The following is a 22377-nucleotide window of genomic DNA, read 5'->3' on the forward strand; positions in this document are numbered from 1 at the left end:
AAATTCAAACCACCCAGAGCACTGTGGAACAGAGGCTACTATAAGCGAATGGTGGGGACTAAAATGCTGGCTAAGGAAAATCCTGCAGCACCAAAAAATCACTCTCTGGGAGTTGCAAACCATTGTCACGGATATTGAGTCTCGAGTCAATAACAGACCAATGACTTACCTCTCTGATGATAACTCACAACATGATCCACTAAGTCCATCTTATCAGATGTATGGAGGACCTCTTGCTCCTATTGCATCCCTCACTAACGAAGGACCAGGAGATCCTTCATATATTGGAGAGAGCGACTTGGTTTAGATTTACAAACATCTGTCAAGAGTAATCAGTCAGTGGAATGAGGTTTGGACTCAAAAGTATCTAACTGCTCTGCATGAGTATCTCTATGAGGCAAACAACCACCTATAATAAAATGCAATTAATGCTTGACGATGTTCTGGTGGATAGTGACAGTCCATGTTCAGAGTAGCCACTAGGTCATATTGTTTCTGTCCACCCAGACAGCCAGGGTGTCTTGAGGATAGTAAAGGTAAAGTGCAAAAGCACCACTACCTTAAGACACTAGGAAAAACTAGTACCATTGGAGTTAGCAGGACATGAAGTCACCGAAAAACCTCTAACACCTGCAACTCCAGTACGAATGTCTGTCCTGTACGAAATGCCACATAAAGGTGCAATACTAAATTAAACCAATACAGCAATATTAAAATATTGCCACATCACCTAATTATCTCACAACCAAAACCTTATTACTTATTTTAACTCTAAAGGCACCAGATGAAGTACAAATGGCTGACTGCTAATATAGAACAAATGTATTTTCATTTATTTATTCATGAAATTAGATAAGTTCACTCTTCAAAGACTGCTAACTTTGATAAGCAGGATAACACCATCATTCAAGACAAATAATATGCGGTGTTTTTTATGTCCAAAAAATATTGGTTTTGTGAGGATTTTTGGTGGTTCAAGAACACATCCCTCATTTATAGCATCGTGCTTGTGGGAAATCTCATGTGTTATGCCTGTCAGTTCTGTCGTATGCCTGTTAACCCTTGAACTGCGCATGGTGTATATATACGCCCTGAGTAACATGTCCCATGGTGCGCATGGCGTATATATACGCCATAGGGTGCCAGGCCTGATTCAAATGGCCCGCGGCTACACGGGGTTCACAGTAGCTTCCTCAGGGCTCTTGTAAACAGATGCCATTTTTAAAAAAAATCGTGGGCAATATTCTCAGGCGTGAGAGGCACAGTACTGTTGGAGCAACCAAGGCTGGCGCACGCAGCATGAGCGAACAGCATTGCTGTTCAGCTTGTGACCACAGCATCGCCGAAAAATGTCAAAATAAATATATAATTATTATTTAGCGATGACAATATTACAGATGACCCCATGACTGTGATATAAATAACCAGGGTTGTGATAATAGCAGGATTGTTGTAATAATTAGCGTTGTGGGAGGAGTGATGCTGAGAGACAGAGGGAGACAGCATCGTTTACTGACTGTGTGGCTACCTGTTATTGTTTGCATTCACCATACCAGGTCAGTGGTTCTCTATGGTGAACACTGTGACGATAATCTCCTTCAAGAGAGATTGAGCCTGCTCTTCCCTCCTAAGTTTGTCGCTATACATCCCTATACAACTAATATGGAAGAAATATCCAACAAATACAACACCAAGGTTTGCCAGAGAGCAAACGTATTCAGCACCAGGAACACCTGCTTCCCCCGCCACTCGAACCACCAAACTACCTGTCCGTCGCCTGCTCATCGCTGATTGGCCGGTGGTCAGTCGCACCTGCTTCTCCACCACCACACTACCTGATGTCTGGGGCCACCACGACCTAGAGGCCTCAGAATATCCAGTGCTTTCAACAAGTTAACACGTCTCGTTGGTAGACTAAGCTCTGGCTTACGTGCACTAAGAGAGGTGGCAGCTTAAAGCCAATATTCCTGCACCTATATATCTGATTGTATATTGTTCACTTGTTATTACTCACTTGTCTTAACGTAACTTTTCATTTTGTCATTTGATTATTCTTATTATTTTGATTGATTGATTTTATGTTCCAATTTGTATGTCCATTTTATTCATGTTTTGCTTTTCTAACGTAATTAAAATCTCATTGTTAAATTTACTTGTGTTTTGTGTGTCTTCCCATTACCTTACCACAGACGAAGTTCCAGATTTTCTCTTTTTTGTTTCTATATGTGACGAGGCCATACCCCTAGCTTTTGAAACAGCCGAACACCAACGCGTTACCATCACATATTAAGTGGGGGCCTGTCCGGGAGCTTCACTCAGGTACTGGTGCCAAGTAGTAATTTATGGTAAGCGTATTTAACTTTGGTAACGTAGCTTTTACTATTTTTCATATTCAATTTCATTTCTATATGGTGCGGAGTGTATTGTGCATTACGAGAGTAGCATATGGTGAAGGTGAGACAACTTTGGATTACGTGGTGACTGTAGGCCGCAGTCATACTCTTAATTGGTCATCTCTCCCTCCGTGTTATTACTCGTGTTTACCATCTTTTGTCCCTTGGATATTTTTCATTTTTGACAGATCATCATATTGGTACCCTGGTACTGTGGTCTGCCCCGGGTCAAGTGCACCTAATCTTCTGCAATCTGACTGTAGGAGGATAAAGAGGGCCATAGTTCCTCTAGCTCGAACTTTAGTTGCTGAATTGGGACCTCAGCAGCAGTTCTCGTCACCAGTTGACACCTCGCACCCCTACACGTCAGTCAGAGATGATGATACATACAACGGTAGGGAATTAGCTTACTTTTCAGAGCACAAAAGTTTGCTAATTCTGTAAGTATCACATTAATTTCAGTAGGAAAAACTTGCTTATGTCCTATAGAGACTCGGCAAGGTATGCCTACATCCTTGGACTACCAATTTTACTTTTGAGGCAATTAACTGTTTCATTTGTTTTTGAAACTCAGTTTCATTTGTTTAGTAGGATTTTCTTGCCCTTATCCTCTTACATGAGTACCGGGTACAAGATTTCCTGCGCCCTTGATTTAAATTAATCATTTAACATCTTGTACTTAACTTTAATTGTTAAAGATCCCACAGGATAGGTACCAGTTGCCACGTTGTCCTGTTTCTGACATTCACTATATAATGGTATATTCGTTGTACATTTATTTGCTAATTTCACCATGTTTCGTCTCCAAGCTTTCCGTGCAGATCCAGCAGGTGAAATAGGGACTTTAAGTCGTGCCAAGAGGACTGAATTACAAACTCTTGCACATGAGTATCAACTAGAAGTTCCCTACCAAGCCAACAAAAATGACATACACAACCTGTTGCTGGATCACTATTTAGAGCAAGGTAAGATAGACTCTGAAACTCATGAAACTTACTATATTGCAGATAAAACTGATTTGGCAACGATGAAACTCAAATTGGAGCTGGCCAAGATTGAACGTGAGCAGCAAAGGGAAGCCCGCGAACAGCAAAGGGAAGCCCGCGAACAGCAAAGGGAAGCCCTCGAACAACAAAGGGAAGCAGCTGCCATACGAAGGGAAGAACAAGAACGTGAGATTGCCTTACTCCGTGAACGTGAACGAGTACAGCTTGAAACAAAACGACGCGAGTTGGAGATTCAACGCGAACATGACAAACAACAAGCGACTCTGGCTCTAGAGTGTCGTCAACAAGAATTCGCGTTGGAAACTTCACACCTCGCTCAACGCCAGCAAGCTACTGCCAATCTTCCCGTCAGTTTTAATATATCACATGCAAGTAAGTTAATGCCATCCTTTGTAGAAGCAGAAGTTGATGTGTTTTTCACCACCTTTGAAACCCTTGCTAATCAACTCAGTTGGCCTGTCGACCAATGGGCCACACTTCTCAGAGTCCATCTTACAGGTAGAGCTGCAGTCACACTCAGTACTTTGGCGTCTGAGAATGACTACCAGACTCTGAAACAAGCAGTGTTGGACGCCTACCTCCTCTCCACAGAAAGTTATCGAAGGAAATTCCGTGACCACCTGAAGGCAAGTACCACTACCTTCCTCGAGTTTGCTAACACAAAACGGAGATATTTTATGAAATGGCTGGAAGCAGCACATGTCTCTACTTTTACAGAACTCGTCAACCTGATGCTAGTTGAAGAATTCTTGAGGCGTGTGCCGCCTCCTGTCCGTCTATACTTAGCAGATAAAGAAGAAACCGACTACCTGAAGTGTGCTAAGTCGGCTGACACTTACAACCTCATCCACCGGCTGACACCCGAACCATCCTCCAGTAAGAAGTTGTGGTACAGTTATGAGAAAGTGAGCACCGATCAAGCTGGCTCGCAATTGTACTGCAAGTATTGTAGACTCTATGGACATACCATAGACAAGTGTGGTAAGTCTCAATACAAAGGAACCACTGACACACAGAAACCCAAACCAACTCCTCCTAAGTCCGGTAAGCCTGTGATGAATGTTGGTGTTAATGTTAATGATCTTTCTCTTTTCAGTAACCACCTGTATACTGGAACTGTCTCTGCCAACGGTTCAAATCCGGAGGGACGTTTCAAATTGAAGATCTTGAGGGACACAGCGGCTCTTCAATCGATCATCTTGAAGTCGGCTGTGCCCAACATCGCCTACACCGGAGAAACTGTCTTCATCACTGACCTCACTGCTACCACTCCTTACCCTCTCGCCAGAGTCCACCTGGTTTGTCCCTACGTGAACGGAGAAGTCCAAGTCGCCGTCAGGGAAAAGCCTTTTCCCATGCCTGGAGTGCAACTTCTCCTAGGCAACGACTTGGCAGAAGACCTGCAACCGACCAACCTGATCGTCATGGACAAACCCCAGGTATGTACCTCTGTGCCAATTAATCCTATACTCGAGTATGTTCCAGCAGAGGTTCAAAAGAGTGATGAAGTTTCTCCTCCGGTTCTAGTGACCACTCGTGCACAAGCCGCACGACCACAGCCAGCTGACTCTACTGCTACCGCTGTCCCTCAAGACCCTCAGAAACTACCCCCGAATCTGACCAAGTTGGAGTTCCGTAAGTTGCAGAGGGAAGATCTTACCTTAACACCATTGTTTTTCCAGGCTGAGACTCAACCCAACAGTATTCCTGGGTTCTTCCTAGAGAACGACTTGCTCTACCGCAGATATAGACCCAGTAAACTGAAGGAGGACGACGATTGGGCCAACATCGAACAACTTGTGATTCCTACCAGCCTGCGGCCCACTATTCTACACCTGGCCCACGGAGCACTCTCCCACTACGGATTCAACAAGACTTACCATGGAATTCGTCAAGACTACTACTGGCCAGGTATGGTAAATAGCGTCAAACAGTACGTAAAACAGTGTCATACATGTCAGATGGCAGGCAAACCGAACATCTCCATTCCCAGAGCGCCACTGATTCCCATACAGGTGCCTGCGGAACCTTTCCACGGACTTATAATAGACTGTGTTGGTCCTTTACCTCGGACCAGTTCAGGTAACGCCTATATCTTAACCATCCTGTGTCCTACCACCAGATTTCCCATAGCAGTTCCAGTGAAGAACATCACGGCTGCTACGGTTGTAAAGCATCTATTGAAGATCTTCACTCAATATGGATTTCCCAGGGAGATTCAAAGCGACTGTGGTACCAACTTCACCAGTGATCTCTTCAAAAGGACACTGGAGGAGTTCAACATCAAACAGGTATTGTCCAGCCCCTATCATCCTGCTTCACAGGGTTCTCTTGAGCGTAGTCATCAGACTATCAAAGCACTCTTGAAAAAGTTTTGTAGTGAAACCTCTAAGGATTGGGATAAGCAAATTGACATGATAATGTGCATTTACAGAAGTCTTCCCAATGAGTCCCTAGGAGTATCTCCTTATGAGATGCTCTACGGCCGTAAGTGCCGTACTCCCCTTAAGGCTTTCAAAGACTCTCTCCGAGATGCCACCTTCAGTGAGCATCAGAATGTGCCCCAGTTTCTTCAAAACCTTCAACACATTCTAGAGAGAGTCCACCGTTTTGCCCATGATAATCTATTGAAAGCCCAGGAGAGGATGAAGACTCATTACGACCAGACCAGCAAAGTAAGAAAATTTAAGCCGGGAGACTTCGTACTAGCATACTTTCCTATCCCAGGTTCTCCTTTACAAAACAGGTTTTCAGGACCCTACCGCGTCAAGGAGTGCCGAAACAACAATAACTACGTTCTCGAGACTCCAGATAGGCGGCGGAAGACCCAGCTGTGCCACGTCAACCTCCTGAAGCTGTATAATGGTACTCCTCCCACTGTCATGACAAATTATTCTACTTTTACAGAACCATACATCCACAGTGAGACCTTCCCAGCTTCTCCTCCCGAAAGCACCGTCAAGGAGTCCACGCTTTCTCATTCAAAAATCCATATTGATAATCCCAACCATTTTCAGGACCCTAATAGTGCTCCTTTGCCATATTCTAATTCCACTCTCACCTCGTCAGATAAGCCCTTCATCCTCCATGTCGACGCCAGTGGTACCGACGTTGGTGGTGTCGTGATGCAGCAACGAGGCGAGGAGAATACACCTGTCAGCGACTACTGCTACAAGGAACTACGGAACAATTGGCAAGGAGCTACTCTTCATCATCCTGAAGCTCCAGCACTTTACTCCACACCTGAAAAGTGCTCGGTCTACCATCAACACGGACCACACCACCCTACACCTCCTGCAGCACGCCCACTTCTCATCTCAACGTCTTCTACTATGGGCTTGATAACTGCAGAAATTCAACCTGGAGACACGCTATACCAAGGTTCCGACAACATCTTAGCCGATGCTCCCTCCAGAGTTTATGAAGTAGAAGCGACTCCATCTATTACTCCACCACATAACGACGTACTTCTTCCAGAACCGCAGGCTTCGGGGGAGAGTTGTGACGATAATCTCCTTCAAGAGAGATTGAGTCTGCTCTTCCCTCCTAAGTTCGTCGCTATACATCCCTATACAACTAATATGGAAGAAATATCCAACAAATACAACACCAAGGTTTGCCAGAGAGCAAACGTATTCAGCACCAGGAACACCTGCTCCCCCCGCCACTCGAACCACCAAACTACCTGTCCGTCGCCTGCTCATCGCTGATTGGCCGGTGGTCAGTCGCACCTGCTTCTCCACCACCACACTACCTGATGTCTGGGGCCACCACGACCTAGAGACCTCAGAATATCCAGTGCTTTCAACAAGTTAACACGTCTCGTTGGTAGACTAAGCTCTGGCTTACGTGTACTAAGAGAGGTGGCAGCTTAAAGCCAATATTCCTGCACCTATATATCTGATTGTATATTGTTCACTTGTTATTACTCACTTGTCTTAACGTAACTTTTCATTTTGTCATTTGATTATTCTTATTATTTTGATTGATTGATTTTATGTTCCAATTTGTATGTCCATTTTATTCATGTTTTGCTTTTCTAACGTAATTAAAATCTCATTGTTAAATTTACTTGTGTTTTGTGTGTCTTCCCATTACCTTACCACAGACGAAGTTCCAGATTTTCTCTTTTTTGTTTCTATATGTGATGAGGCCATCCCCTAGCTTTTGAAACAGCCGAACACCAACGCGTTACCGTCACAACACAAATGTAGATACTTATATATAATGTGTGTATTAGTGTAATAACAGCAAAAGGATTATGCTGGGAGGAGCCATATGGGTGACGGAGGTGACGTCATCTGCACGATTTGTCTAGCTGTTTAGAGGGTGGCCACTATGCTCTTTGGGCGCACTACAAGCTTAGGTATACAGTTACGGTGCATAAACAATGTAGATACTTATATATAATATGTGTATATAGGGTAATAACACTGCAAACAGTATTGTTGGGGGAGAAAGTTTAGTGCGTGTGACCTTGAAAGAGTGAGGGAGCTGCCAGCCGCCATCTGTGTATAGCGACGACTCTTAGTGCCTGAACTAAGTATATCAGCTTAGCTGTACAGTTGTCGTGAACAAAATATATACATACTTATATATAACGTCTGTATATAGTGTAATAACACCACAAATGGTATTATTGGGGAAGAAAGTTTAGTGCATGTGTTGAGGGAGTGGCAGCGAGTGGCTGGCTGGTGTGTGGCGGTAACTCTCGTTGCTTTTCGACTCTCAATACCAACTTAGTGGTTCGTTATGGTGACCAAAACATGCAGATACTTATATATAACCTGTGTATAGAGTGTAATAGCAGCAAAACTATTTGTTTATTGTTTTATAAACATAATAATTGAATCACTAATATGCACATCATACTTTTGAGTATAGCGATTATTCACCACTTTTATTATATAAATATATTACAATACACACTATTGAATAATATTACTGCAAAAAACTAAGAAAAAATCAATTGGAGACATTGAAACAATTAGGTGATAATATCTTTGTGGCAATTCCCATCTGTCAGCGCGGGTGACGCTGACCGGGTCTGACGGCCGCTCTGTCAACGCCCACTTTTTGCCAGACTTCCTCGGTCAATTGCGCCCAAAATATGTCACCTACGATTTTTTTTTTCCCCCGTGTTCAGGGGACACAAATTAACATGTTTAGAAGACGAAAAAAAAAATTTTGAATTTTTTTTTCTTGCGCACAGGGGTGTAAATGTCCCCAGGACCCCTGAGCAGTGTAAGGGTTAATGATTCCAAGGATCAACATTCCCGTGACCCAAGCAAATGCTATACACATTTTCAGAACCTAACTTGATTGTAGTAGGGGAACTGCCTGTATACAGAATACCTGCCTCTTGCTATTTGCCTGCAAAATCGCTCATAACCTATTTTTTAATCTACATCAATTTCCTTACCTTCTTAATAATCCACTTTCCGTCTTCAACAGCTCGATTGATGATCTGCATTAAACGTTCCGGATCTATTTCTTCAGAATGTTGATTAAAGCCCTGTTAAAAGAATCCCTTTATATTTACAGTACATAACATAAATAAGAGTATACACCCATCCACTGGTAATTTCCATGTAGCCAAATAGAGTTTTCAAGAAATTTATTGATACTGTCTTGTAATTATATTAATAGACAGAATATCTGTTTTAGATAATTATAAACCATAAATTGTCCAAACATGTTTCTGCTCATGGAAGACTAACATACTGGATATACAGTCAACTGCATTACATTAAAACTCTTATTTTATGTGCATATACCAATTTATACACCTCAAAACTACCCGATACTTATTACTTTACATTGTAATGACTGGTATATAAAATCTAGCTTTTGTTGTTATTAATGTAAATGTTTCTCTTAGATACAAGATAAATACCAGTTTATTCTACTTGTGTTTGAGAGTATGTATTAGTAAATGTGTATGATTTTGTGTGTAAAGGTTTCCACACATTTTCCATGAGAGTGGCATCCCTGCATTCCACAAGGACAGAGATTTGATTTGTAGGTAGATTTGATATTGGTCTGTAATTGTTTATGTCCGCTGTCTCGCCTCCTTTATGAACTCCCATCACTCTTGCTTTTTTAAGGATATCAGGAAAAGTATGACATTCTAGAGATTTGTTTAATAGCAGAGCTATGGGTAATGCAAGAGCAGGGGTAGTGCAATATATTATAGAGGGTATTTCATTAATGTTACCAGCTTTGGTTTTAAGTGACTGAATTACAGATATGTCTGTCGGGCTGACTGGTAAAAGGAGTAGAGTGTTAGGATAGCTGCCAGTGAGATACATGTATGTAATATCATGTGTCTGGGTCACTGGGATTTTTCTGGCAAGGTTAGCACCAACTGATGAAAAGAAACTATTGAATTCAGTTGCAATATCTAAGTCTAATACATATGTGTAACCATCTTTGGAAAGTTTTATCTGCTTGTTATGTGATTGTTGTTTAGATCTTAGGATGTTAGAGATGGCCTTCCATGTACTTTTCATATTTCCTTTTGCTTCTATAAATCTATTCTTATAAAAGGAAACTTTGGCTCTCTTCAATGCTATATTGGTAAGCATTGATGAGTATCTCTTATCTACAGTGGCACCTCGACTTACGATTGCCCCGACTTATGATAATTTTGAGTTACGATGTAAATTTGATAAAAAAATTTGACTCGACTTACGATAGTGTCGTCGACTAACGATATTTGTTGGTACACGTTTGGGTCGACCGAGTGCGTGTTTCCTGATCACGCGGGCCAACCTGCTTCAGTTTACTAGAGCTGCCCGCTTAGTGACAATCACGCCTATAAGAAATTAAGTTTTTGTGTTTTTTTTTTTTTGCTTTTTGAACATAAAACTGATTATTATATATCACACCATGAGTCTCAAAGTCAACATATGAAAAGTTCAACATATGAAAACCCATGTAACAATGACCATAGAGCAAAAACAAGAGACCATTCGTAAATATGAAGATGGTGTGCAGGTTGTTGAACTAGCTAGGCAGTACAACAAATCTCAGTCAATGGTATCCACCATACTTGCTAAGAAAAAGGACATTATGAGTGCTAAAGTGGCAAAAGGCATATCAATAATCACAAAACATAGAACACAAACACTTGAGGATGTTGAACAGTTATTATTAATTTGGATACACAGCAAAGAGTTAGCGTGAGATAGAGTTTCAGAGACCATCATTTGTGAAAAGGCAAGAAAATTGCATGAAGACCTTTAAAAGAAAACCCCTGTAACGAGTGATGCAAATGCAAAAGAGTTTAAGGTGAGCAGGGGATGGTTTGAGAAATTTAGAAAAAGAAGTGGCATTCACAGTGTTCTGAGTGTTGTGTGTTGCGAGCTGGTGGAGGAACACAGCGAAGAACTGACCACTGAAGAACTTCACAAGGAGCAGCAACAAGAGACAGACAGCCGAGGAAATTTCTTCAGGGGAGGAGGAGACAGTACAGAATGTCCCTTCCTCATTAATTAAGAAAATGTGTGCAGCATGGGAAGAATTGCAAACTTTTGCTGAAATGACTCACCCAAATCACGGTGCAGTAGGCCGTTGCCTTAACCTTTTAATTTAACACTATCCTGGATTTTCCACTTGGAATTACGGGCGGTTTAGATAAGCGCTTGTCGGATCACGACGTAAATTTACGGAACCGTGTTATAGTGGGTATTTACTACTCGATCGACTTGGGGTTTGTATGAATATGTTTGCCATTAAATTTTTGTTTTCTCTAATAGGCACAGTGCCAATTTGAGAAAACGGCAATGTATTGTAACTTAGAGGAGAGACTATCGAGTTGGTGACACAACGAGGGTAATCGCCCACTCCACACACTCTTGTGTTGGCCGCGATCATGATTCTACATTTATATGCATATGTCTGTGTAGAGAATTTTATTCCGATCACTATACAAACAAAAAAAAATGTGTGAAACAAGTATAAACTTGAAAAAACATGAGCAAAGTAAAAACTTTTTACGCTCACGGGTACAAACACGCGTAAGATTTTATTCGCCGCAAATTTATTTGACGCTCTGTTGGCCAATTCTACCCATGTTCTTATAGAACTTTCTATGTTATATATAAAACTTTCTATTGCGAACACATTGCTATAAAAATGAAATACGTAGCTAGAGAAATAATGTCAGGACAGTGAAATAAGTATAAACTTTCAAAGCGCTGCATCACAACAGTGTCGTCGCTGCTGAAATCACGGCTAACGCTTCGCCCAGTTCCCACACTCGTGCGGAACATAATTAGACATTGATAGGCATATGTCTGGGTGGGGAATTTTATTGCGAGTTCAGTGATATCAAAATAAGCGCTGTAGGATGACTGTGAGGCTGGCAACAAACGAAAGAGTATGAACATTTACTTCCTGTTTGGGTGTCACGGCGAGTCATCTTCGTGTTTATTTACTTCGTGGTGGGATAGCAAATGCTTTGGTGACATTTTATGCATATGATCTTGTAGAGAATTTTATTGCCAACGTATTGATACCAAAATGAAAAACGTAGCTCGAGAATTGATGTTAGGAGCGTGAAAAGATTATAAACTTTTTTGTGTTTACGCTTGAGCGCCCAGAACGCCGCGCGCACAAGGCGCTTTTTTTTTTAGCGAGTGCTGCGCGCACTAAAGTGTTAATGACACTGTGATGCATCACTACAGACAAAAATTAAAACATATGGAAAAACAAAAATCTATGGAAAGGTTTTCAGTGAGACAAACAAGCAGTGAATCACAACCAGGTCCTAGTGGTAAGCAGGCAAAACGTAGGAGAGTGTGTACCCCAGAGAAGTCATCACTGCCTGATGCGATAATGGAAGGGGACTCCCCTTCCAAACAGTAACACCTCTCCTACTCCCCCCTCCTCACCATCTTCCATACGCCATCAAGAGTCCTCCATAAAGGTAAGATAAACATATGTACTGTATTGTAGTTAGAAAAAAAATTGTATCCAGTATAAAATGTATTTGTAAGTTAATATTTTGGAGGGTGGGGAACTGATTAATTCAACTCCCTTTATATCTTATGGGAAAAATCGCTTCAAATTACACTACGATATTTCGACTTACGATCCGTCTCTGGGAACGGATTACCATCGTAAGTCGAGGCCCCACTGTACTTCTTTTGTAACTAGGCCAATCCTAATTTTTGTTTATATTTGTTTCTTGTTAAATGCTTTGAGTACGCCACTTGTGAGCCAGGGGGTTGTTTAATCTTTTGGCAGTTACTTGCTTAGTGAGGAGAGGACAGTGTGTGTTGTAGAGGCTTACAGTTTTGGAGAGAAAGATGTCAGCTAATGAATTTATATCCTGTGTATTGTTGAGTTCAGATTCCCAGTTTATATTGTGAAGAGTATTTATGAGGTTCCCCTATTGTTGGTTTGCTGTGTAGTCTAAAGGTAAGTTTATTGGTAACCGAGGGTGTTATGTCCATGTTTGCTGAGAGGAAGGTAGGACAGTGATCAGTTGTTCTGTCAGTGACTATACCAGAGACAAGAGGGGCTGTTATATTAGTCCATATGTGGTCCAGGATTGTAGCAAATGTTTCAATAATTCGTGTGGGCTTGTTGAATGTCAGGATCAGCATACAGGAGTTCATGTATTTAGGAAGTATTCGACTTGGGGACTATTTTGTTGACAAAAGTCAATATTGAAGTCATCTCCTAGAGTGATGTGATTTTTATTGAGGTTGTTGTTTATGATTAGGGACCATATATTATCAGAGAATGTAGTTGTATTAGTATTGGGAATCTATAAATAGCTCCAATAATTATTGACGATTTATGGGATTTGACCAAGAATTGAGCAAAAGGCAAGTTCACAGCAGTCGTCTCTATTGCTTCTAACACTCGTGCAATTGAAATTATCTTGGTAATAGATAGCTGTACCACCTACTTTTTTGTCAGGCCTGCTGTTGTGAATGTAGGCCTGAATACAATGTACACTTTCATCTTACCTGATATGTTATATTAAGAACCTGCCCAAAACGCTATGCATGCTAGTGGCTTTGCAAGAATGCAAAAATACCAATTAAGTGTAATCTCACCAACCCATTGTACCTTCTTGTGAATACATTATTATTAGTTGTAGTATGTTGTAAGGTGTTTGAGAACGCTCAGCGCTGTCCCAGAGTCAAAATAAAAAAGTCAAATGTTTATTCAGGTAAAATACATACATACAAGGGGTGATACAAATATTGATGAATTTATAGATAGAGCTAGTACATACAATGCCTAAAGCCACTATTACACAAAGCGTTTCGAGCAGGAAAAGCACTAAGGACTAAAACTTAATACTAATTGAGATTAAAGTATAAAATGTATTGAGAAAACATAAAAATCAAAAAGGGGGAACATGGCAGAAAAACAGCAAAAATACAATTTGGTCGACAAACAGCATTATTTAAAAATAACAGACATGGTTGACATTACAGGGGTAAGGTAGGTTACAGGGAGTTTTCTTTTTTCACGGATATTCCTGTGCGGGCCCTAAGCCTCTGGCTGGCCCACTAAGTGTTGCTTGTTTCTGTTTTACTTAGGTGGAGTATGAGCATTTATGACTCGAACGGGGAGTTAATTACGTAGTGCTTAGTTTTTATCTTAAACTGGTTGAGAGAGGTAGTCTTTAACATGATTGGGAAGGTCATTCCACATTCTGAGTCCCTTGATTTGTAGAGCATTTCTAGTTTAAGTTATACTCTTGGAATATCAAAAACGTATTTGTTTCTGGTGTGGTGCTCATGGATTCTGTTACAACCTTCAATGAAGCTTTTAAGGACAGGATTGGCATTACAATTCAGCGTTTTATATATATATATATATATATATATATATATATATATATATATATATATATATATATATATATATATATATATATATATATATATATATATATATATATTAGTATATTTTGGTAGCAGTCTTTCCTGTAGACATATATTATTAAATATGACCGAAATTATTATATGACATTTTATTGATGAAATTAATACATCAATTTCATTGTTGATGAAATTAATACCCTATTAATGCCACCTCTTGTTCTGTCTTGTGTTGATGAAATTAATACCCTATTAATGCCACCTCACCCCATCCACCTCACTCAAATGTAGATATAAACAAAATCGGAGATGCGTAAGTTCTATTCAGTTGTGTATTTGTAAACTTAAGTCTTTGAAAATGTAATAAGTTTTACGAAACGCGCTCGTGTCGCGTCAGACTAGAAATAAAAATGAATTTTGGAGAATTGATTTTTGAATTACCTCCAACAGTGAAAAGAAATGTACGAAAGATTGAGAAAATTCGTGTTAGAATTATTAATCTTACTTTTTCGGTCATATTTAATAATATATGTCTACAGGAAAGACTGCTACCAAAATATACTAATATATATATATATATATATATATATATATATATATATATATATATATGTCGTACCTAGTAGCCAGAACGCACTTCTCAGCCTACTATGCAAGGCCCGATTTGCCTAATAAGCCAAGTTTTCATGAATTAATTGTTTTTTGACTACCTAACCTACCTAACCTAACCTAACTTTTTCGGCTACCTAACCTAACCTAATCTATAAAGATAGGTTAGGTTAGGTTAGGTAGGGTTGGTTAGGTTCGGTCATATATCTACGTTAATTTTAACTCCAATAAAAAAAAATTGACCTCATACATAATGAAATGGGTAGATTTATCATTTCATAAGAAAAAAATTTGAGAAAATATATTAATTCAGGAAAAATTGGCTTATTAGGCAAATCGGGCCTTGCATAGTAGGCTGAGAAGTGCGTTCTGGCTACTAGGTACGACATATATATATATATATATATATATATATATATATATATATATATATATATATATATATATATATATATATATATTTATATATATATATATATATATTTATATATATATATATAAAATACACATGAGAGTATGTGCAGTGACTTAATATCTAACATATTCAAAGATTTGAGTAGGGGTACCGAGTGATGTCTGGGGCCAGAGTTGGATATTGTCCTAATAGCAGCTTTGTGTTGAGTAATTAGAGGACGTAAATGATTTAGGTAGTAGAACCCCAAGCACAAATACCATAGTTGAGATAAGGACAGATGAGGGAGTAATAGAGCGTCACCAGGGAAGGGCGAGGTACATAATATCTGATCTTAGAAAAAATGCCAAGAGTTTTTGAAACTTTTTTTGAAATATTTAGAATGTGTCCCTGGAAATTCAGCTTGTGGTCAATGAGAACACCAAGGAATTTGCCATCTATTTTGTTACAAATTTGATTATTGTTTATCTGAAATTTATTTGATTTGAAGATTTATTGCCAAACAAAATATAGAAAGTTTTGTCAATGTTAAGGGTGAGTTTGTTGGCAGTCAGTCAAAGATGGACTTTATTTAGCTCAGTATTTACTGTGGCATTTAGAGCAAAGGGGTCAGGACAGGAGTAAATGAAGGTTGTGTCGTCAGCAAATAGAATTGGTTTGAGGTGTTGGGAGGCATTTGGAAGGTCATTAATGTAGATAAGAAAGAGGAGAGGGCCAAGTATGCTGCCCTGAGGAACACCAATGTTTATGGGTAGGGTGGGAGAAATTTAATTATTCACAGAAACATACTGGAGCCTGTCAGTAAGGTAAGATTTGAGGTATTGCAGGGAGTGACCTCTGACTCCATAATGATGCAATTTAAGAAGAAGGTTTTGGTGGCTGACAGTGTCAAAAGCCTTACGCAGGTCCACAAATAACCCAACAGGGAACTCATTTTTATCAAGAGCTGCATGTATCAAGTTAATCATACTAATATGATTAATCATCGTTAATATGGTTAATCATTGTTAGTGCTTTTTTGGGGTCTGAAGCCATATTGACAAGAGCTAAGTACATTGTGTTTGGCTAGATAAAAGTAAAGCTGCTTGTAGATTAGTTTTTCAAATATTTTTGACAAGTTTGGCAGGATTGATATAGGTTTGTAGTTGTTAACATCTGTGAGATCACCACATTTGTGGACAGGGGTTACTCTCGCTTTTTTTAGAATATCTGGAAAGGTTTGGAGTTCAAGTGACTTGTTGAAGAGCAATGCAATAGCAGGGGCTAAAGATCTTGAGGCTTTTTTGTAAATTAAAGTTGGTATCTCCTAGGTTGGTATCAATCCTGCCAAACTTGTCAAAAATATTTGAAAAACTAATCTACACACAGCATTACTCTTATCTAGACAAACACAATATACTTAGCTTTGTCAATATGGCTTCAGACCCAAAAAAAGCACTAACGATACACTTATTAGTATGATTAACTTGATTCATGCAGCTCTTGATAAAAATGAGTTCCCTGTTGGATTATTTGTGGACCTGCGTAAGGCTTTTGACACTGTCAACCACCAAAACCTTCTTCTTAAATTACATCATTATGGAGTCAGAGGACACTTCCTGCAATACCTCAAATCTTACCTTACTGACAGGCTCCAGTATGTTTCTGTGAATAATTCAATTTCTCCCACCCTACCCATCAACATTGGTGTTCCTCAGGGCAGCATACTTGGCCCTCTCCTCTTTCTCATCTACATTAATGACCTTCCAAATGCCTCCCAACACCTCAAACCAATTCTATTTGCTGATGACGCAACCTTCATTTACTCCAGTCCTGACCCCCTTGCTCTAAATGCCACAGTAAATACTGAGCTAAATAAAGTCCATCTTTGGCTAACTGACAACAAACTCACCCTTAACATTGACAAAACTTTCTATATTCTGTTTGGCAATAAATCCTCTAATCAAATAAATCTCAGAATTAACAATACCCAACTTTGTAACAAATTAGATGGCAAATTCCATGGCATTCTCATTGACGTAAGCTGAATTTCCAGGGACACATTCTAAATATATAAAAAAAAGTTTCAAAAACTGTTGGCATTCTTTCTAAGATCAGATATTATGTACCCCGCCATGCCCTGGTGACGCTCTATTACTCCCTCATCTATCCATATCTCAACTATGGTGTTTGTGCTTGGGGTTCTACTACCTAAAATCATTTATGTTCTCTAATTACTCAACAAAGCTGCTATTAGGACAATATCCAACTCTGGCCCCAGACATCACTCGGTACCCCTACTCAAATCTCTGAATATGTTAGATATTAAGTCACTGCACATTCTCTCATGTGTATTATACATATATAAAATGCTGAACTGTAATGCCAATCCTGACCTCAAAAGCTTCATAGAAGGTTGTAACAGAACCCATGAGCACCACACCAGAAATAAATTCAGTTTTGATATTCCAAGAGTACGACTTAATCAAACTAGAAATGCTCTACAAATCAAGGGACCCAGAATGTGGAATGATCTTCCCAACCATGTTAAAGACTGTACCTCTCAACCATTTTAAGATAAAAACGAAGCACTACCTAATAAATTCCCTGTAACCTACCTTACCCCTCTGTTGTCAACCCATGTCTGTTTTCTTAAACAACACTGTTTGTCGACCTAATTGTATTTGTGCTGCTTTTTCAGCCATATTTCCCCCTTTTTATCTTTATTTTTATTTGTTCTCAACACATTTTATATCTTTATACTCAATTAGTATTAAGTTTTAGTCATTAATGGTTTTCCTGCCCAAAACGCTTTGCGTAATAGTGGCTTTATTCATTGTATGTACTAGCTCTATCTATAAATCGATCAATTTATGTAATATCTCTTGTATGTATGTACCATACCTGAATAAACATTTAAGTACTCTCAGCTATACTGTAAGTAATAATTATCACCACACCAGAAATAAATATCTCTTTGATATCCCCAGGGTCAAACTTAATCTGTGTAAACACTCTATGCAAATTAAGGGACCTAGTCTATGGAACTCACTCCCTAGTGAATTGAAAAACTGTAAAACTTTTGCCTTATTTAAAAGCAAAACCAAAAAGTACCTAACTTCATCTTCTTAGTTTCCTACACTGAGCTTTAAATTTGCTCTGTACCTAGTGTTACCCAATCTCCTAATTTTTATGTAATATCAAACAACCTTATCATTGTGTTCATTGCTGTCTTCTTTTATGTGCTAGCCATATGCTGTATTGTGACTACCAATTTTTGTCAACTACCATTCAAGCTGTCATTGCAATCAATCTTAGCTACCTATGTGCTTTAATATACTGTACCTACAATTTTCTCTCATCTTTTTTTTCATTTCATGTAACTGTTATCATTTTTTTGTCTATAAATTTTGCAAGTATTTACCTCCTTAAAATTTTCTTAGATTAAGGACCTGCCTGAAACGCTGCGCGTGCTAGTGGCTTTACAAGACTGTAATTACCATATTTGTATCCTCACATTCCTTATGTACATTCTTGTATATGCATAAATAAATAAATAAATAAATAAATAATTTGCATTTTGAGACACAGGCAAAGCCAGGGGTACAATGGAGTAAGGGAGTATGGCGAGGCTAGGCAACCTAGGTAATAAATGAAAGCAAAGAAAAAAGTTGAATAATAAACATAGGCAAATTTAATCTAATGATTATTAACTATAAATAGTTTAGTTATGAGTGCCCAACACCCTCACCTGTCTTATGTAATGACGGTAGTAGGGCCGACACTCTTCTGGCAGCTTCTTGCACTCCTTCAACAAATGCTTATAGAGTTGTGTGGCAGTGTGAGGAGTAGAGGGGGCGGTGAGGAGAGAGTATAACCGCACCATGTTGGTGGCCGGCCTCCAGGCGCTCACCAGACACTACACACTTGCTACACACCACACACCACACACAACACATATTTTGACCATTTCCCACACAAAATGTGTACGTTTCGTATATAAATATAATTGCTCAATATTAAAACCACATCTAATGTTATTAGCAGTTAAAATCTCCTACTTAAAAGGCATATAGTTATTAAATGAAGTTTAGTGACATGTGTTGATTTAGGGGCGACGAAGTGACATGATGGACATAATCAGAGCTCGGTAAGAACGCCGCCCGCCAGCGTAAACACACGTCCGAATGCCCACAAACATGATCGAACGCACAAAACACAAGATTGTGGCCAGTTTTGGGGTAAATCCCTATTATCTTTATTATGTGATAATTATACATGTACATAATAATAGTTATTAAAGGTAAACGCCTAATATGTAATATGAAATTGAAATTGAAATAAGTTTATTGAGGTAAAATACACACAAAGGGATGAGGTAGCAATTCAATTTCTTCAATTTCTTTCTTTATTATGCACCCCATACCCATCCCGTGGGCGGTGGTGTAAAGGATTACAGAGGCACATAATCGGTTCAGGAACTGAACCCTCTAGTTCGTTTAGCTAAGCAAATAACAATGTTTGACGCTAGTTACAAAATTATCAATGTTGTATACACATGTACACACCCTCATACATACATGTACATATATATATATACGTATACACATATACATACACATACATATCTAATCACCCACACAAATACACACATCAATAATCTTTGTGTCACAAGTGACGCAAAGAGGTGTCACAAGTGACATTACAAGAGGCTCACAACAGTCACTATATATACAAGGCACTTTACATCTATAGTGAGTCACACAGTTATTAGTCTTGCTGCACACCCACCCAACTGGGCGGCAGCTTTACAGTCATGTGCATGCATTACCTACAGTAAGCAAATTTTGGATACTTCGCTAAGATTTCGGGCAGCACATCATTATGAATGAAGTACTTACACATTTCTTGGACACTATTAATGGTGTTATCACTAAATTCCGCAATTTTTTCACATTCCATTATATAATGACGCAAAGTATGCGAATAGTTATGCTGACAGAGTTTACATTTAGTCAAATCTACATCAGCAGATATTACAAACTCCCAGAGGTACTTGTAGCCAAGCCTAAGCCTAGCAGTGGTAACATCTAGAAGTCTGCTAACATTATTGGATGACCCATAGACGTGCGGTACTTCCTGCATAATAGAATGATGATAGATGGAGTAACTGTTGTGAATTTCACTTTGCCTCAAGTCTCTGAAATTTAGTTGATGTTCCTGGGACATTGCTGCCCTCAGGCTGCTCAAAGGCAGTCCAAGTTGGTAATCAATTCCCTCTTTACGAGCAAAAGTCTTGGCTAGCTCATCAGTTTTATCATGCATTCGGAGACCAATATGGGAAGGAATCCACAGGAGACAAACTCTCACTCCATCATTGATTATTTCACTATATCTATGTCTAGCTTCAGAGATAAGCACGTCACAGTTATGCCTTGGGGCGCTGAGGGCAGTCAAGGATGACAAGGAGTAACTTACAATTACCGTGTCAACTTTGGATTCATATACGCGGTCTAGTGCAAGGATTATGGCAACCAATTCTGTTTGAAGAGTGGAGGCCCAGTTACTTAGACGCGCTCCACACTCATGGGAGATGGAACCATCTCTCCCTGTCACAACAACTGCACTTCCAGCTGCACCATAGGACTTATGCAAGGATCCATCAGTGTAAATAATCTGGGAAAGGGAGCGCTCTCTGACTAAAGCATCAATTTGGCTTAAGGACAACAAGAAAAAATAGAAGACCCGCAAGACCAGGCTGACCTCATGGGCGCAGTATGGAAAAAGACACTCACGGCTTCAAACAGCAGAGCCTTCAACAACGCTCACTTTGAACGTGTCAACCAATGGACAACTGAAAACGACGCCTCCCTTCACAGCACCCCGCTGATAGACCTGACAACCCTCAAACAAGACCCATAACTATGTTAGAGATGAGAGGAGTCATCAAAAGCATCCGAGATAAGACCCCAGGACCATCGGGGATCAAAGCGTTGCAGATCAAACTTCTACCAGGCAATCTTCTGCAATCCATACTCAACCTATTCAACGCATCGGGTCACATTCCTGTAGCATTCAAGTCAGCCAAGATGATATTCATTCCCAAACCCAAGAAAGACCCCCACCAACCTGGCAACTACCGTCCAATCTCCCTCTTAGACACAATAGGCAAGTGCTTTGAAAAAATCATGTCAAACCGTCTTAACTACTACATGGAGTACAACAACCTCTTCACAGAAAAACAGTTTGGCTTTCGAGCACATAGATCAACCCAGCACGCAATAAACATCATCTACGACGCCGTAAGCTCAATTCGCAAGCAAAAACAGGTAGCTTTGATTGCGACGAGGGACGTACAAATTAGCAGACTTACCAGCGCAAAACTGGACCCTCCTCAGGCTGAACAGAAATTTCCTTAAGAATAGGCAAGCTACCCCCAGCTTCCAGGCAAAAGAGGCCGCAGCCTTCACCCCAACAGCTGGAGTCCCCCAAGGATCATGCTTGAGCCCGGTTCTCTTCAACATCTTTGTAAACGACCTGCCCCAACCAGAGTATAGGGACACCATTATCGTGCAATTTGCGGACGACGTAACACACGTAATTACATCTAACCCAAGCAGCCAAGCGGCCAAGCATGCAACTGTAACCCGTAAGGCAAACGTAGAACTAGCCAGGACTGCTAACTGGGAAAGTAAATGGAGGATCACCACTAACCCAGAAAAGATCCAATTAAGCACTGTGGGCTGTATGGGCTTTTCAATCGAAAATGAGGGGGGGGGGATAAGAATCAGGGGTGAACCCATAGCCATCTCAAACTCCAACACAGTGCTCGGTTACAACTTCAACAGGCTACTAAACTCCTCCCAGTACGTATCTCAGAAGACAGCGATGGCCCGGGGCTCACTGGCGAGACTCTTCCGTTTCAAGCAAGCCCCATCCCACATCAAGCTCCACCTGTACAGAATGATCATAAGGCCTAGCCTGGCATACCCTTACGTTCCCCTGAACCTCACCAACAACACCAACATGCTGAAGATCCAACGAGTACAAAACAAAGCACTTCGCTTTGCGGAGGGCCTGACTCTGATGGACAGGGTAAGAACTGACCAAATCCATGAGACGCTCAA

General features: G+C 40.0%; 1 protein-coding gene across 3 annotated transcripts in view; it reads right to left on the bottom strand.

The window, feature by feature from the left end:
• The window catches only part of LOC138349579 (probable tRNA (uracil-O(2)-)-methyltransferase), a 143144-nt gene extending 123701 nt beyond the window's left edge, over positions 1-19443 (bottom strand). The window contains exons 1-3 of one of the 3 annotated variants that reach the window (XM_069309423.1): positions 19002-19427; positions 10095-10217; positions 8823-8915 (exon numbers count right to left, since the gene is read on the bottom strand). The gene's annotated coding sequence lies outside the window, so the exon portion shown is untranslated. Of the gene's footprint in view, positions 1-8822; positions 8916-10094; positions 10218-19001 lie in introns of all 3 variants that reach the window. The other 2 variants (XM_069309422.1, XM_069309424.1) reach the window with 2 other exon arrangements.
• Between the last annotated feature and the right edge of the window lie 2934 nt (positions 19444-22377).

Source organism: Procambarus clarkii, chromosome 65 (genome assembly GCF_040958095.1).
Source record: "Procambarus clarkii isolate CNS0578487 chromosome 65, FALCON_Pclarkii_2.0, whole genome shotgun sequence".
NCBI lineage: Eukaryota > Metazoa > Arthropoda > Malacostraca > Decapoda > Cambaridae > Procambarus > Procambarus clarkii.